Source organism: Solanum tuberosum, unplaced genomic scaffold (genome assembly GCF_000226075.1).
Source record: "Solanum tuberosum cultivar DM 1-3 516 R44 unplaced genomic scaffold, SolTub_3.0 scf00044, whole genome shotgun sequence".
NCBI classification, from domain to species: domain Eukaryota; kingdom Viridiplantae; phylum Streptophyta; class Magnoliopsida; order Solanales; family Solanaceae; genus Solanum; species Solanum tuberosum.
In genome coordinates, this window is record NW_006238970.1 from 864,499 (window position 1) to 871,278 (window position 6,780).

At 33.1% G+C, this 6,780-nt stretch overlaps 1 long non-coding RNA gene across 2 annotated transcripts; it reads left to right on the plus strand.

Moving 5' to 3' along the window:
- The first annotated feature begins 820 nt into the window (after nucleotides 1-820).
- Nucleotides 821-6,575, plus strand: LOC107059886 (uncharacterized). 2 transcript variants are annotated; one of them, XR_001473012.1, is made up of 7 exons: nucleotides 822-1,194; nucleotides 2,550-2,753; nucleotides 3,467-3,524; nucleotides 3,600-3,886; nucleotides 4,173-4,307; nucleotides 4,806-4,916; nucleotides 6,302-6,575. It is a non-coding gene; the product is annotated as an uncharacterized lncRNA (long non-coding RNA). The 2 variants fall into 2 exon arrangements; XR_001473011.1 differs by having other exon boundaries at nucleotides 821-1,194; nucleotides 2,550-3,524.
- The last annotated feature ends 205 nt before the right edge of the window (nucleotides 6,576-6,780 follow it).

Consider the following 6,780-nt stretch of genomic DNA (forward strand, 5'->3'; position numbering starts at 1 on the left):
TTAGTGGCACCTGGATGAATAGAATACCGTGATTTATGGGCTTCTGTAAGGATCTGATGCATCAACTCACCTACCTTAGGAACATGTAAGTGACCCTAGTAACAAAGCACACCATCTCCCGCTTAGGATAAAACCTCAACTTTTTCTTGATGAAATGCACCCTTCAACCGAAGCAATATAGGATCACTATCTTGTTTTTCCTTAACCTCTGCTATGAATGAAAATTCTGATCCAATCTGAACTATCAAACCACCATCTGATGTGTCTGTAAGGCATACTCCTAAGCGAGCAAACCGGTGGACATCTTTGGCTAACTCTTTCTTTTCTTCCTCAACATGTGCTACACTACCCATAGATAGTCTGTTGAGAGCATCAGCTACTACATTGGCCGTACCAGGATAATAAAGCACATTAATGTCACTACAATAAATTTGACCTATGGCAACACTAATTCTACAGAACGCTTAAAAAGTATTGCAAAAAGTATCTAAGAGCACACTTTTAAAGCATGACCTTTATATCGAACTTTTGGCCACATAAATATTGGCAACACTTTGAAAGTGTGCTCTTTAAAATTATAGGTTACACTTAATAAGCGTTGCCAAATCATAGAACAATTGTCAACACTTATTTATATATATAGCCACACTTTAAATTGTGCTATATTTTTAAGTCCAAAAACAACACTTTATAAGTGTGTCGTATTAATTCTCATAAATTTTTTTTGCAATAACGAGTCCCCCCTCCATATAATTTTCCCCCAATTTCTAAAATATAAGACCACAATGGGATATAGTATCATTTTTGGCTAAAATTATGAAATTCCTCTGTAATATTTATCTCCCACATTTTCTAGAAACAAAGACCTAAACTTCATTCTCAAAGAAGTTTGCTCCATCTCTTCAATTAAGCGCCCTTTCTAGATTCTCCTCTCTTATGTGATAATGCAATTTATGACCTAGAAATTTCATTCATGCTAACCCTTAAGTCTATATGTTTGGTTGAAAAATGTGTTGGGATTTTGGTTTTTTCAGGAAATGGAAAGAAAACAAGGTTTCTTCTCGGCATATAAGGAAGAGGTTGTGTGTGGGTTATCGTCGGAAGTTCTTGAGCGAAGATTCCGTTGAGAAGTGGGTCATCCATTACTAGTTTTATTCGTAGGAAGAAGATCTCGCTTCATCAACTCTGTTTCAGGTAGGGTTTCGGTATTTCTCACAAGTTTGAGAAATTTCTGAAGTTTTCACAACTTCACAACCTTTTGTGATAGTGTATGTGTGTGTGAAAGAGGAACTGTTCTTAGTGTGAATTTCTGAAGGAGAATTAGAACTTCGAGTTAAATCTCTTCTAGTTTTTAATATATTTTGATATATTTATATATATGATTTGTTAAGTAATTCCTATTTCTACTTGTTTCAAATTTTGTAGAATTGAAGCTGAAATTAAGAATCAATATTTTCAATTTGTGTTCTACTGGTTTCTAAGTATTGTAATTGAGTTCCTTTTTTTATGAACTTTGCTAATTGTTATAGGTGTTTTATGCTTTTGTCTTTAAATGGTTTGATTGTTTCTTTAGTTTTTGGAGTTTGGGAGTAATTAGTATGATTTGTTTGAAATGAGGGAAGAACAGTCAGAAAATTAAATTGTGTTCATTGTTACGAATTTGTTATACACTTGTGCAATCATATCTATAGACATGTTGGCTACTCGAGTGAACTGAAATCATCTTATTGCTACTGTTCAGTTATATGGTTAGTGAGGATTACACTTGAGTATATAGTTTGAAGGCGAGTTGCTTGATTATAGTAGGTTATTTCTGTAGGTATATTAAGGAATTCAAGGTTGTTCTATAAGTTGTAGCTACAATTTCTCATGTTGCTTGAAGTTGCGATACAATTCAGTTTTTTATGTTTTTGAGCTGAGCTTCTTGTGATTGTCGTTATGCAATCTGAATACAAAAGAGAATTTTGCAGCTGAATGTTGTTTTTATTTTCTTTGTTGATTGATTTAGTTAAGAAGTTGTTGCGATAAAACATGTATTTTGTTGCTGCTCTAACTGAGTATTGATTTGAAAATTTTAGATTGTTAGTTACTTTTGCGAAATTTAAACCCTTGTGAAGGCTTATGTAATGGTACACGATTTGTATGCTGTGATTTTAAAACACATGTTATAAGCTGTAGAATTGCAAGTGGTGATTTCAAGGATAAACATGTTTTTATTCCAAGAGTACCATTGCTATCATCAGAGGATGAAAAAATACCTATTCCTTTTAAAAGAACACAATTTCCTATGTGTCTATGCTTCACGATGACTATAAGTAAAGTAGAGGGACAAACATTAGATTATGTTGGTATCTATTTACGTGAACCAGTTTTTTCCCACGGTCAATTATGACTATAAATTGATACATGTTGTTTCTTGTCATTCTTGAATAGGCCAAATTCTACACAGGAAAATTTATAGATGTATCTTCTTGTCATTCTTAAATAGGCTTGATATATTTGATAAACTAATTGTAAATGTAAAAATTTGTTGTTTGATGTTCCTACAGTTAGCAACACTCATAATCCTAGTACTGGTGGTGGTGATTTCCATGACTTTACCAGAGCATCACACAATTTTAACAAGCTGAAAATTAAAAGTTCTATGTCTGATCAAGAACATGCGGAAGCTCAAATGGCCATAGTGGTGATGCAGGCGACAATCTTTACTTGAAATCTTCTAAATAGGGAAATCAAGTTTCCTGTATATTAAGGTAAAAGTTATAAGATTTATTTTCTTATCAGTGAATAATTTTGAACTTAAAAAATTAGCACTTACGAATTTTTTTTATCGAATTTGTTGTAAAAAAACACAAATCTCTTATGCTTTTGAACTTTTGGACTTGGTATCTCAAATGTTTTAAACTTTCAGTTTCTAAATATCATGTAAATTTGTTAAGCCATTTTAGTTTTCATTTGCTGCAGAATGACTTTTTCAAAACCTACAAATGTATCACCCAATAAAATAGTTTAACATTGTATTACTGCTTACATCTTCATTAGTTTTTACTTTTGATATATCTCAATCCAGCTAGTTGTCCTGGCTCTCGGTACTTTGAGAATCTGTATAACTACTACACAACCGAAAAGGTTCTCTCACTTTTGAATCACAGAATCTTTATTCCATTTATACAAAATGGTCATCAATTTTTGACTCTTAAGATGGTGTAGTTGATGCTTTATCCTTCAATTTCTACTATGTCGGTAGGCTGACAGTGAATGCTACATTTATTATTTTGTAAGTAATACGATTTACTTATTTAGTTTGTATAAATGCTAGCATCTTGGTTTAATTGTCGGACTATATAATGATTATTTCATGATAATGCTTTCATATAGACTCAACACTGCATCGGAAGTTGATATGATTAACTTGCTATGTACATGTATCTAATGACTGGATGTTGCCTTTATATCCAATTAATAGAAAACTACGCCGTAATCATAGGTCATCAGTAGTAAGGGCTACATTCCATTTCATGACGGTAAGTACTTGCGTTAGTTACTTCCTCTATGCTTATAACCTCTGCAAACTATTTTTACAAGTGTTACACTTGCAGGTGAAAAGACATCATACACTTGGATGAAGGCATGGTCTTGTTAAGGAGATCGACCATCTATCCTTACTTTGCATTCTTATGCCAGAGTTTCACCATTTTGATTTTGGAGCGATTTCCTCTATGATGAATTTGGAGAGTTAACAGAAAGAAAATAGTGGAAACAACCTTGCATTATGTAACAAGTCGAAAGAAAATGTTGTAATGAGAATATTGGTACTTCATTACTGTCTACAGACTCAGCTTCTGATGTCTAATTGTGGAGAAGCAACATTATCTTCTTCAAAGCGGTATTTTCACCGCAACTCGCTTAGTTACTTTTTTTGGTTAATTTTGTTAACACAAAGTGAAAAACAAAGACCTGCTAGCATGAATTTGATTTAAATTTTCAGCATCTAAAGGTAATAGGCAGCAACTTTCCAATACCATATGTAAATTATGCATTACTGGTAAATTATTCCCACATATGATCCAACCCTTCACCGTGCATAGCAGAAGCTTAGTGCACCAACCTGCCCTTTCATTGCATTATTATTATCTCTCTATGATTTTTGTTTTTTCTTTTGTATTCCACAGGCAAATGGTGGCTTTATGATGAATTCAAATAATAATCCTGGTAGTCAGAGTGCTTCTCAGATGGAAACCATCATATTGTCCCTGTCTTCTTCACAGTGATTCCTCTATGCTTAACTCTGATATTTTTATCTCAAGGTTTGTTCCTTTGTTCAGTTAATGCTTTTGTATTATTTCTGACCACACATCCTTCAATCCTTAATGGATTTCTGCCAACTCTATTTTCTGTTGCTTTCTTGCAGAAAATACAAATTAGCGGTTAATACTTGTACCCTGTAAACTCAAACAAGTTGGGTTAACAACTTATTTATCTGATATTTTGCAATTGATGAAACCTCCTCAGGAGAAAATTAATATGTTCATCGTTTTAAGTTTGTTTTAAATCAGGTTAATCTCGAAATGGCTGTCATTTTTCTTTGCTACGCCAATATTAGAAAACTAAAAATTTCCAGCTTGAGTATGAGGTTTGCTCTATTTGGTTGGTTAATGAAATAAGGATTACAAATTTCAAAAATGTGATTCTGGATAGAAATTTATTGGTTCTCTTTTCCACTCAAAGTTTATAGCTTTAAGGTGTCTTTGCCTTCTTGTTGATTCATTAGCAGCTTTTCAGAATTGTACACTACACCATTTTAGGTCTACAGCCACAATAATATTTCACCTGTTGATGCAAGTAGCGCACAAACTGTAAGAGCAAAAAATATTCCACATTCTTCAGGGTCAACTCATGATTTGGTTCTTCAAAAGGTATTTTCTTGGTTCCTTAAGGCTTTTCTCTCACTTTCTGTCCTCTGGAACCTCTCAACTGTATTTTCCTCAACTTTGTCTAGTTGTTCTTGTTGGCTGTTAGTTTGATCTTGCACAACAAGATCATTATAGTTATTATGAGTAGAAATAGTAGATTTGGTTGCTGATTTGTATGTGTAGTTATGGCACCATCCGTTTATAATCACTGTCAATCACTAGAGAATCAACATAAATATTTTAGATATTTCTAGCAAAGTGCCCTGCCAAAAAATTGTGATCAATGGTGTGTTTTACTGATTTATAGCAGCAGAAACACTTGAAACGTTGTGGACCAAAATTGTGAGCTTGTTTCTTTTCTCTGTAATATGATCCCAAGTAGATGAGCATGTGAATTCTACATTTGCGTTGGGTTTCTAGATTGGTTGATTATAAACCATGGGCTGGTAGTGAATTTTAGTCGCAAGAATGGTCCGGACAAGATCCGGAGGTGCAGTTTGATTGACAGTTTTCTGTTAAAGTTACACACTTTTTCTGTTAAAGTTGCACACTGGAAATCTGGAATCTGAAATCTAAAAATCTGGAAATCTGGAATCTGGAAATCCATCAGGTTTTGAAATGAAAATGAATATTGAGGATTCATATAGCTAAAGCAACTAGTTTTGAATTGATGTATAGTTGTTGTTTTATAAGGTTCCATGCTTATCTTTAACATCTAGAATTCATATAGCTAAACATCTACTTTTGATGTCTTTTTCAAATCAACTCAACAAGCAGCTGACTCATTTTGTGTCCCTTCCAAAGCATTATTTTCCAGAAGGAAATAATAAAAAAACCTAGAAAGGTTTTTGTAAGTTGTAACTTCTAGATTTCTGGTAAGTTAATGGATATGCATTCCCTGAAACTTTGGTCTTAGTATCATCTGTTCTCTCATAACATTAAGATCTATTAGGCCATCATCAAGAAAATTCAAGTTTATATCTTAGACAAATTAGCAAAGGAGGCATACGGCATCTGTGCATGATATGCTTTAGGTAAATTCAACTAGGAATGACTAAAACTTTTAAAAACTAGGATAGGGGAATAGAAAATAGGAGAGTGGAAATAAGATGCTAATGTTGAGTGTGAGCATACCTGTCAAAGCAGAGTTGAAATACAAGGAAATTACCACCCATTAAATGCAATAACAATATTAACAGCTCCTCTGTTTTTTTATAACTGTGTGATTATGAGGGTGTTGTTGGAAAAATAGTGCAGCTTCACAAATTGGACCACATCTTTCCGTAAAATTTAAAATCCAGAACTGTTGTGCAATGTGGAATGTGGAACTCTTTGCCTCTTCTATAATTGTTGCAATCTGATTTTGTCGTAAAATTCTAAATGTGTAGGGAAATGGAGGTGATCAAATTTGAAGGGTCTCGACAAGTCAATTTGAGCTCATTGAAGTGGCTGATGAAGTATTTTTGAACCATTGTAAAAGTTTGAATACATTATGTTTGATTTTGTGAAATATATTCTTTGCTAGAATATATTGAACTATTGTAAGAGTGCTTTTCGAACAATTGTTTACACATTTAGAATATTGTTGTATAAGTATGTGCAAGTACACAAGACGTACTCTCTTCTGATGTTTATTGCAAATCTATATATTTGAATTACTTATGAGCCAATTTAATGCTTGAGATTATTTATTGCAAAATAATATTGGTGTTTTTTAATTAGAAATTGTGGCATATAAATATTTTATAGCCAAAATGATATGGTCACACTTAAAAGTGTAGTCATAGGACTGTAAATTCTGGTATGCACATGGGCAAGAACTACACTTCAAAGTGTAGTCATACATTAGATAGAAAAGGCAACACTT